The sequence below is a fragment of the Cyrtonyx montezumae genome, unplaced genomic scaffold, assembly GCF_038088225.1.
Source record: "Cyrtonyx montezumae isolate F1298 unplaced genomic scaffold, pur_monq_1.0 scaffold_14, whole genome shotgun sequence".
NCBI classification, from domain to species: domain Eukaryota; kingdom Metazoa; phylum Chordata; class Aves; order Galliformes; family Odontophoridae; genus Cyrtonyx; species Cyrtonyx montezumae.
The window spans coordinates 3651562-3662798 of NW_027071870.1; positions in this window are offsets into that span (position 1 = coordinate 3651562).

An 11237-nucleotide genomic window follows, 5' to 3' on the forward strand; every position below is an offset into this window, starting at 1 on the left:
ATTTCATTTCCATTGCTTATTAGGCCGCAGTGAGCGATTTTAAAGACAATATATGTGGAATCCAAAGATGTTCTTGCGCCTGCTGGGTGCAAAAGATATTCTGTTATGACTTCTGTGCTTCTGATGAGGCAAAAGTATTCTATCATGTCCCCAGTACAAAAGCGTTGAGGAAAACAAGGCTATTCACCCACTAAAGTTGAAATGGAAGTTTTAGAACTACACCACCCATAGATTCCTTTTGCTAAACTAATATATAGGTTCTTGAACTATTGTACTAAACCTTATTGCTAAGCAAACCAGCCTATATCACCATCAGGTGCCATGTTCAGAATTTGCTTCAGTTGTTTCCTGGCCAAGACCGAGATCTGGAAAGGATTTACAAAGTGAAACAGGAGCTACATAGTTTGATTCTTCTGTGTATTACTGTTTGGAATTTAAGATTATTGTCATTTATTTTGAACACCATAGAAGTTAGCACCTCCCTCCTCCCCCTTCCCAGTACACAGATTCAAAAACAAGATAAAACAATAAAATGTTAATTTAAAAACCTCCCTATAGATAGTTCCATATAGTTTTTTAGATGGGAAAAAGGAAACTTCAATTTGCAAAAACTTCAGAATTAAATTAGGAAAAAAAATTATTTTTAAAATACAGTCAGGAATGAATGAATAAAAAAAAAATCCAAACTCCTTGTATTTTCAGCTGACCCTCTCTAACTGTGGGACTGGGTTATTCAGAAAAGTGCAGAAGATGCAGAGTTGACGAACCTTATGGCTGCTGATGATCCTGATTAGTGAAATAAAAATATACTTCAAGTGAGTAACATTTTACAAGATGCTGCAATATGAAATGCTTTTTTTTTTTTTTTTTTTTTGCCTTGTGGTGTTGTGTTCAATGGGATTTTTAGTAGTATTTTTAAAAGGCCTGAGTCATTTTTATGTTCCCTTTCTTTCCATCTACATCTACAGTATGTACAATCAAAAGCTTTTGACTCAGTTGATTATTACTGACCTGCTTCTTCTGCCATTTCTTGGTCTTTTTACCAATCAACAATGTATTCTGTTTGTTTTATTTCTGATAAATGAGAGAGCAGGAAAGGATGTGACCACCTGCTGTTGAGCCTCAGTTCATTCACTCAAAATCAGAGCATGCCTTTCCTGAGAACGAGTGGCAAAGCAGAAATTACTACAGCAGCAACAAGTGCAAGACTCCCTGCCACGCTTGGTAGAGATGTCATCTAAAATGCTGAAACAGGTGATACATAAAAACTAGTAGCTGTTTTTGTCAACAGATCTGTTAAGGATATTACAAGATCTCTAGAAAATGTCAGCCTGCCCTCCTGCTTTATTTGAGGTATCCCAGTGATCCCAGTGAGTACAGACTGCCTTTGTACTGGGTGGATGGAGGATTCAGCAGAGGACAGGTCACATCAGGAATTGCTCACTGTAGATCCTCATCTCTCTGTGTTAATTCTGTCAGGTGTGCTGAACCTGAACTTATATAACACAGATGATCTGCCCAACCGCAGATCTGTAAATCTTGTCTAAATTGCATGCAAAAATTTTAGGAAGTACAGATTTAACAGTGGGATGTGGTTTCGGAAAAAAAGTACTTCAATAAAACAGCTGATATAATGTAACCTGGGAAAGAACAAGAATACAGAGTTAGAGAAACTGTGAAGCGAGATAGCCATAAATAAGGCTGAAAAGGAAAATAGCAGTCTTCAAGGGCTGATTCTTGGATATTTGATAATTTTTCTGTCAGTCCTGCTAAGATTAATAAGAGCACACTATTGAAATACTGTGATGATTTATGCTTGGGAATCACCATAAGTCCAGAGAACATCTCAGGAGATATATTTTCGTTTAAAGTAAGGAGGTATCAATGTCATTGCTTCAGAGCCTTGTGAATGCTCATCTGGGGTACTGTGGAAGTTTGTAGTTGTTCTGTAGGTGAGCTAAGGCTGGAATTGAAGCAGAGGAAGAGTGAGATTATTTGTGTCTCCACAGAGACTGGGGGCATTTCATACAAATGGATTTGGCTCAGCTTGTTTATTTCATTAAAACAGAAACAGAGGAGATTGGAGTGTTCTCTATCAACATATCAGGAAAATAAAAATGAAGGATGAAAACCATTTGATTTGCAGTGCAGTGTTGATACAAGAATAAACAGATAAGAACTATCCATTAATAAATTTAGTCAGAAAATTAGAGTAACATTTCCAATCATTACAGCAATCAAATTCTGAACCAGCGTTTCCTTGGAATTAGTGGGAACAAAAATACACCCATTTTTGATGTGGTACTTGATAAATAGAGAGGCAATTGTACAGCACATTTTTCTGTAGTGGCAGGGAGCTAGGCTCCGTGATTCAGGAGTGCCGTTCTGTTGCATGTTATTATGCAAATAAATAGTAAAAAGAGCAGAACATTTTGTCCAGATTTTAGGTTGTTAAAATGGGAAGGACTTGTCTGTCTGATGTGAACAGTAGACAAGGTTCTGGTGTGCTCACATATGTAAAAGTTATACTGTGCTACGGTAAAGCATATGATGTCAGCATTATATAGAAAAAGAATGGGTAAAAAAGAAAAGATTAGCAGTAAAATGTTATGTGAGAAAGTCATGAAGAAGATGCAGATGGCAAAAAGGCTGTCAGCAAAGTTCTTTCAGGATAAAGTCATTATTTTTGTGCTCTCCTTGGATACCAGTGTAGGTACATCTAATTACTCTGGTTTCTCATGCTATGTTCCTCTTCCTTTGAGATGAATACTCTTTGAGTTTATCACTACTGCATCATTATAATAGAGCTAAATTCATTCATCATGAATCATTGATGGCATTACTGCATCAGTGAACAAGAGAAGAGCAACTGATGTCATCTATCTCTATGTCCTCTGGAAGATGGGTCAGGCTACTTGGGGTGACTACAGAAAACTGGCCAAGATCTACAGGCAGAAAATTAGAAATGCTAAAGCCCAGCTTGAACTTAGACTGGCTACTGCTGTAAAGGAGAACAGGAAACCCTTTTACAAATATATTAACAGCAAGAGAAAAACTAAGGAAAATTTCTCTCCTTTACTCAACGAGGCAGGGAATGTAACCACAGATGATAAGGAAAAGGCTGAAGTTCTCAATGCCTTCTTCACATCTGTCTTTAATAGACAGAACAGTTGTCCAAAGGGTACTTGCCCTGACCTGGAAGTCCGGGACAGGGTGCATAATGCACCCCCTGTGATCCAAGCAGAGACGGTCAGAGATCTTCTCCTCCATCTGAACTGCCACAAGTCCATGGGGCCAGATGGGATCCACCCAAGGGTGCTGAGGGAGCTAGCAGAGGTGATTGCCGAGCCACTTTCTGTCATCTATCAGCATTCCTGGTTATCTGGAGAGGTCCCACAAGATTGGAGGCTTGCCGATGTGACTCCCATCTTCAAGAAAGGCCGTAAGGAAGACCCGGGGAACTACAGGCCTGTCAGCCTGACCTCGGTATCAGGGAAAGTTATGGAGCAGATGATCTTGAGGGAAATCACACGGCACGTGCATGGCAATAAAAGGATCAGACCCAGCCAGCACGGGTTCACCAGGTGCAGGTCGTGCTTGTCCAACCTCATCTCCTTCTATGACTGGGTGACCAGACTGGTAGATGAGGGAAAGGCTGTTGATGTAGTCTACCTGGACTTCAGCAAGGCCTTCGACACGGTCTCCCACAGTATTCTCCTGAGGAAACTGGCAGCCCGTGGTGTGGACAGGTTCACTCTTCTCTGGGTGGAGAACTGGCTGGAGGGCCGTGCCCAGAGGGTAGTGGTTAATGGAGTTAAGTCCAGCTGGCGTCCTGTTACAAGTGGTGTCCCCCAAGGGTCAGTTTTGGGGCCCATCTTGTTTAATATCTTTATTGATGACCTAGATGAGGGAATTGAGTGTACCCTCAGTAAGTTTGCAGATGACACCAAGTTGGGAGGATGTGTCAAGCTGCCTGAGGGTAGGGAGGCCCTTCAGAGGGATTTGGATAGGCTGAACAGCTGGGCTGAGCTCAATGGGATGAGGTTCAATAAGGCCAAGCGCCGGGTCCTGCACTTTGGCCACAATAACCCCATGCAATGCTATAGGCTTGGGGCAGAACGGCTTGAAGAATGTAGAGAGGAAAAGGACCTAGGGGTGTTGGTTGATGCTCGGCTCAACATGAGCCGGCAGTGTGCCCAGGTGGCCAAGAAGGCCAACAGCATCCTGGCCTGTATTAGAAATAGTGTAGCCAGCAGGAGCAGGGAGGTGATCATCCCCCTGTACTCAGCTCTGGTACGGCCGCACCTCGAGTACTGTGTTCAGTTTTGGGCCCCTCACTACAAGAAGGACATTGAGGCCCTGGAGCGTGTTCAGAGAAGGGCAACAAAACTGGTGAGGGGTCTGGAGCACAAGTCTTATGAGGAGCGGCTGAGGGAGCTGGGATTGTTTAGTCTGGAGAAGAGGAGGCTCAGAGGAGACCTTATTGCACTCTACCACTTCCTGAAGGGGGGTTGTGGTGAGGAGGGGGTGGGCCTCTTCTCCCTGATAAATAATGACAGGACGAGAGGGAATGGCCACAAGTTGAGCTGGGGAAGATTTAGATTAGACCTGAGGAAACATTTTTTTTCTGAAAGAGTGGTCAGGCACTGGAATGGCCTGCCTAGGGAGGTGGTTGAGGCACCATCCCTAGTGCTGTTCAAGAAGTGTTTAGATGAGGTGCTAAGGGATTTGATTTAGTAGTAGTTGGGTAGGGATAGTGATAGGAGGATGATTGGACTAGATGATCTTGTAGGTCCTTTCTAACCTTATGAACCTATGAACCTATGAACCATCTATCTGGACTCCATCAAGGTCTTTAGCACAAGTCCTCCACAACATCCTTCTCTCCAAATTGGAAATATATGGATTTAGTGGGTGGACTGTTCAATGAGGAATTGGTTGTGAAGTTGTACCCAGAGAGTCATGCTCAATGGCTCAATGTCCGAATGGAGATCGGGATGAGTGGTGTCCCTCAGGGGTCAGTACCGGGACCTGTGCTCTTCAACATTTTCATCAGTGATGTTGACAATGGGATTGAGTGCACCCTCAGTGAGTTTGCAGATGTCATCAGGCTGTGTGGTCTAGCTGACACCCCCAAGGGACTGGATGCCATTCAGAGAGACCCAAGCAAGCTAAACAAGCTAAACAAAGCAAGGCCCTGGATAATCTCCTGAGGTTCAACAGCTCCAAGTGCAAGGTCTTGCACCTGGGTCATGGCAACCCACAATCAGTACAAACTGGAGGATGTAAGGGTTGAGCACAGCTCTGCTAAAAAGGGCTGGGGGTACTGATGGATGGCAGCTGGATGTGAGCGAGCCCTGTGCCCTCACAGCCCAGAAAGCCAAATGTATCCTGGGCTGCATCTAAAGAACTGTGGCCAGCAGGGCAAGGGAGGTGATCCTGCGCCTCCGCTCTGCACTGGGAGGTCTCACCTGGAGCCCTCAGTACAGGAGAGACATAGACCTGTGGGAGCATGTCCAGAGGAGGGCCACAAAAATGATCCAGGGGATGGAACACCTCTCCTATGAGGACATGCTGAGAGAGCTGGGGCTGTTCAGCCTGGAGAGAAGGCAACCAAGCAAGTTCGTATCAACAAATACCCACCAGCAAGAAGTTAAATAACATTTCCTTTGAAATGTGCCATTGGACATTTTCTGGAACCTTTTATACTGCTAAGTACATGAGCAAGCACACAAGACACTTCCGATGCTGCTAATCAGTGATGTGGAGGGTGACTCAATTCTTGATATTCATTGAATCCTGTTTATGTAGGAGCGTGCAGATGTGTATTCACACAGATATCTGTAATTCAGCCATACAAAAGGCTGTTAGTGTTCCCAAATCGATTTAGTATGTAATCAATTCATATTCTGATTTCCGTGCTCCGTAAAGCTTCAGTGCCTGCTATTCCTATTGCTGCGTGCTTCAGATCGTGTATGTGAGAGCCTGGAATTCACAAAGGTACTGCTACATCAAATCACAGCGGTCCATCTGGTTCCTTTTCTGGCGTGATTTAGATCTCTAGGTAATGCATCGTGTTGCCAGCATTAACAGCAAGAAACCATAACATCTCTTTCCATGGGAATTTTAAAGCTTTCAGACACAGTTTTTAGTATTTGTACATTATGTGCAGTTTTTCACAGTCCAGGGAACAGGAAACATACATGGAAATATTTAGAAGTGAAATTAAATCACTGTAGCATTACAGCTTTATTTGGAAGTAAAGTTGAAATAATTAAAGAGCACAGGTTAATTCTCTTCCCTGGCCTTTACAGACGTGCAGAAAATGCCTCCTTACAACACCACAGATGGAAATAAAAATTGAATGAAGTAACTATATCAGCATATCCGAAGTTCAGGTGAACTGAATACACAGAATTGTTGTATTATTTCTACCGTTGAGTTTAACTTCTTATTACTATTTTTTTTATAAAGGAATCGATTTTGCCACTGCTGAGGGCAGGCTCTTCAGTGCTGCGAGGTGCCACTAGGTGGAGATGCCGCAGCCACAGTAATGAGAGGACTGAGCTGAAGTGCAGCAGTTCAAAACTTGCGCTGGATCGCTATGGATGTTGGAGAATTTTGAAGGAAGTGCTTCGGCTGTCAGCTAGCTTAAAATCACAGTTACCTTTCACCTTTTTCAGTCTCATAGAGCTGTCCGTGTGAAACGTGCTGCTGTCGGTGGTTTGCACCTGGTGTGTGCTGCTCCTACTGCGCTCCTCCTGAGCCCCAGCGGAGTGAAGAATGCAGCACACATCTCGAAATTTAACTTAGATTTTATTGCTTCCAGATCTTCACACTGCTTTTCAAATTGTGGCTGTTTCTCTGAAAGCTGAATCGTGGGTAATCAATCTGATATTGCATAAAGGAAACAAAAAGGGGAAAAGCTTTCCTTGAGTTGAAAACTGAATACCAAAAGTGGGCTTGAGCTTTCTTTAAGCAGGTTCCTTGCACAGCCTGCTTAGTGCTTTAGTCTCCTTGGTTATTAATGCTGCTCTGGAATTTGGAGGAGTAATTACATCTAACACAGCTTTAGATTCTTTCAAAGGTGCAGAGGGCTCACATGTAAGACACCAGTACTCCAGTTTTCTAGATGTTTTCACTGTGTAGGCACCACTTTGGAACAAGGCATAGAAACTTTATATTGCTAAGCTGGAAAGCCTACCTGCAGATCACTGAGCACTGCTGCTTCAGAGCAGATTTGTATCTGCCTTTAAGTCCTGTATGCATTATTTTCATGGCAGAAGTCAGTGTATATTTTCAGTTACAAGAACAGGCTGTTCCTGTCACATTCTGTTCCGCCAAAGCATGTTATGAAAGTGAGATAGACCCAGTTTTACTGCATATTGGTCCCTGTTCCCATCAGCCTGCTTTCCCATAAAGAAAGGACCTCCTGGAACTGAGACCATTACCAGTTTTACATGCCCGAGTGCTTCAGGCATCACAATTCCCTTTACATTACTTTTCATAGATGTACTACATAGAAAAATACAGTTTGAATTGTGTTCTTAAGCTGTTGTTTGACACTTGAATTCAAGAAAGGAACTTTATTGTAGTTCAGCTCCATGAGCCTTCTCCTGGTGTATGGCAGACTGCACTCCGTCATGCAACATCTCAGCGGGGATCTACCCCCATCTCCCTCACTCACAGGCTGAAAGAGAGCTGTTGAAGAGAAGGAGCAGAGCTGTGGGGCCACCCATGCCCTGCCGGTGCCTCAGATCCCTGGCATAAGCTGCGAGCACCAGAACGGCTTTGTAAAAGCACAAGATCTATATGGCAGCCACCAGACAGGTGACACAACGCTTGGTCTTCAGGTGCCTGGATGCTACTTGCAGATAAAGTATTTGCCCCCACGTTGTGCTAGAATGCTTGCATGTGAGAAATAAGTTGGTTTTCTGCCTGAGCTTTTCATGCACGCACTTGCCTTTGGCTTCCAAACATGGTTGTGCAGTGTAGCCTCGTTTGCCATTCTTCACACCACAGGACACTAAAATACTTCACACCCACAGATCCACACTTCACACAGGACAGACTCTGATGTCCAGTGTTAACAAATGAGGAAATGTCACTGGTAAAATCCCCAGAGCTGTGGGTAAGCGGGCATCTAGACCTAAATATAAGGAGAAATAACCACAGGAGCACACCTTGGAGCACATCGTAAGCCGTGTTACTGCTGGCTTTGAGCCACTGGTCTTCCAGCAGGCTTCTCTTCTTGGGAGCCACGGCATGCCCTTAGTGGGAGGGGAAAGACCTCCGCAGCAGCTGGAAGAAAGATCTGCTTCTCGTCGGTTCTCAGCACCTGCTCAGAGGTCCTGGCTGCAGACTGAGGGACGCGAGCTGCAGTGTGCAGGGCTGCTGTGAGCGTTCAGGGTCTGGAGGGGCTGAGTGCAATAAAATGGCTTTGAAAACTCCCCTGGCAGCCAAGTTACAGGAGATCTAAAAAAGTAATAACGGTGTCACATCAGCCTCAGGGCAGCGAGCCTCTGCAAAACGTCAACCAGAGTGCTGGGTGCATGCTGTACCATTGCTTTGAATCGTTATTTTGATGCGTGTCCGTCCCGGCGGGCAGGCGGGACCGCAGGTGCGTTTGTCAATGGGGAGGGCGCTCATATTAACCGATGAGGGGAAAGATCTGCTCCAGGTCGCGCCGTGTCCCCCCACAACCCTGCCCTGCCCTGCCCTGCCCACACGCGTGCCCTCCCCGAGGTGACACCGCCGAGCGCAGGGGCAGCTGCGGGGAGAGGTGTGGCGGTCGCAGCCCCGCTGCCGCCCGCTGTGCCCTGCCCGCTGTGCCCTGCCCGCTGTGCCCTGCCCTGCTGCTCGGCTGCTCTCGGTGCCGCCGCTCAGTCCCGCCGCCCAGCAGCAGCCAGGCACCCGCTGTCCGTTCGGGAACTGCTCTGCCTCTCCTCCAGGCGGCTGACTACCGTCGTCTCAGGGCTGGTGTTCTTCATCTCATCGCAGGAACGCTGTAAGTACGAAACCCACTACTGCTTTTTAGTAACTGCCTGTGTGAAACTCTTCCGTTTTGTTGTGAGAGGTAGGATAGTCGTACTGCCCGCTGAAGTGTAGTGAGCAAGTGAGGTTTTAGAAGGGAGTTAGAAGGGTGGGCACCTGAATGGGATCTCTTCTGTGGTTAGAAACAGAATACTGCTCTGTAAGAACTGAGTACTATGCAGAACCAAAAAGTATAAATAATCCCTCAGGGTATAGGAACATAGAATCATTGAGGTTGGAAAAGACCTCTAAGATCACAGTCCAGCCATCAGCCCATCCCCACCATGCTCACTGGCCATGTCCCTCCGTGCCATATCCACACGGTGCCTCCAGCACCTCCCCGGGCATCCCATTCCACTGCCTCACTGCTTCTTCTGGGAAGAAATGTTTCCCAGTATCCAACCCAAACCTCCCCTGTTGCAACTTCAAAGTGAAGAATGAAATAACATGCTGGCAGAATCACTGACTTTGTACGCTTTCTTTCAGGTATCATCCTGAAATATGGAATTTGTATGGAAGAGAAGGTGGTATCTTCAGTTGGGCTGCGTACTGATACTGAATCTGGTTTATGCCAATCTAGACTATGTGAAAGAAGCTCCTGCAAGCCTGGGCCAGATTGACCATCAGTGCTGGGAGGTGTCGTCCCATGGGCTGGTGGAAATGAAGAAACTCAAGGTGGCAGATCCAGTCATTGCTCTCTGGGACTTCATGTTATTCCTGAAGGAATCCCCCAAGCCCAAACACAATGAACTTTTCAACGATTTAGCCCAGAACTTTTGGGATATGTATGTAGACTGCGTGCTCTCAAGGTCCCATGGAATGGGCAGAAGACAATTAGTATCTCCCAGATATTCTTCCACATACTCACATAGAACTTTAGAAGGTAACTATAGGATATGATATTGGTCTGTTATGTACTGCTGTAAACCAACCACCATCTCATCCTCCTTCTTGCTTGTCTCAACAGTGCAATATATTAATTCCCAGTTTTCTGTCTCTACGTGTCAAATGTATTTGCATCTTTTAGCAGTAGCTGCTTTCACAATATACAAGTCAAAAGTTGTTAACAGCACTGAATTTCTGTACAAGGTGTAAATAATGAGAGGTTTACATGTGGGAGGGTGTGTAAATAGATGTGCCACACTCTGTTTATCACTGTGTGCATATGAGTGATGTTACAATACTAAGAGTTTTCTAGCTCAACCTTCAGCCTCAACTTCAGGGAATCATCCCTCCATCAGAAGGGAAGCACAAAGCCCTAGCAACTTGAACCCTGCTCTTCCCATTGAAACTGTTGGCATGTAGTGTGAGCTCGTGATCACTGAATCACCAAAGGTATTGATTTCAGTCATCCTGGTTTGGGATGAATCTGAGCTGAGACCGCGCAGGTGACTGCCTTAAATTTTATTATACAGTCCTAGATCTAGAAATCTTATTATCTAGCCCTAGTTTCCCTCCTCCTCTGCAACAGATGTGTCTTTTTCTTTCCTGATTAAGCAGTCAAATGTTTTAGGTTTCCCAACTGAAGAGGAGATCATTTAATCCTAGCATTCCAAGCCACAATGCTTGGAAAATAACTGCCTTTCTTTCATAATCTTATAGGGTCTGCTTTCAGCAACCCACTTTAGGCCAAAAAGGGGAGGACACGAAGATACCTCAGCAAGGCAGTGTCAAAATGAAGGGCAAAAGCTCAGCATTTACTGTAGATGCTCAGACAAATCAATTGGTGTGGTTCAACTTTGTTTTTTTTTAAGTTAATTTTGATGGAAACCCAATATATTTTTATACATTAAGCAACAGAGAAAATGTCCACATGCATATTTTATAAACTATGTTGTACGTACAGTCAACTTTACTTGTAAGAATTGCAAAGAAGTGTGATGTCAAGCTGAAGGGAAGGTTTGTGTTCATTGTAATGTCCCACACAGCCTAAGCTTTGTATTTTATCACTGCTTAGTCCAGGCTATGGATTAATTAAAATATTTTTCTATGCGGCAGGGTCTGTGTAATAGTTGTTTCCTTGCTATCGACATGTTATTTGCAGAAACACTACTACACTGCATTATGAAGGATACTTTGCACAAAGCTGTTCTTTACTTACACATGAATACAGGTAAGGAAGGGGATACAACACATTGCTGTCACAGCGGGAAACATCTCATCTGAAGAGACTCATGAGTGAAGTGGTTTGAAGGAGTGCAAGA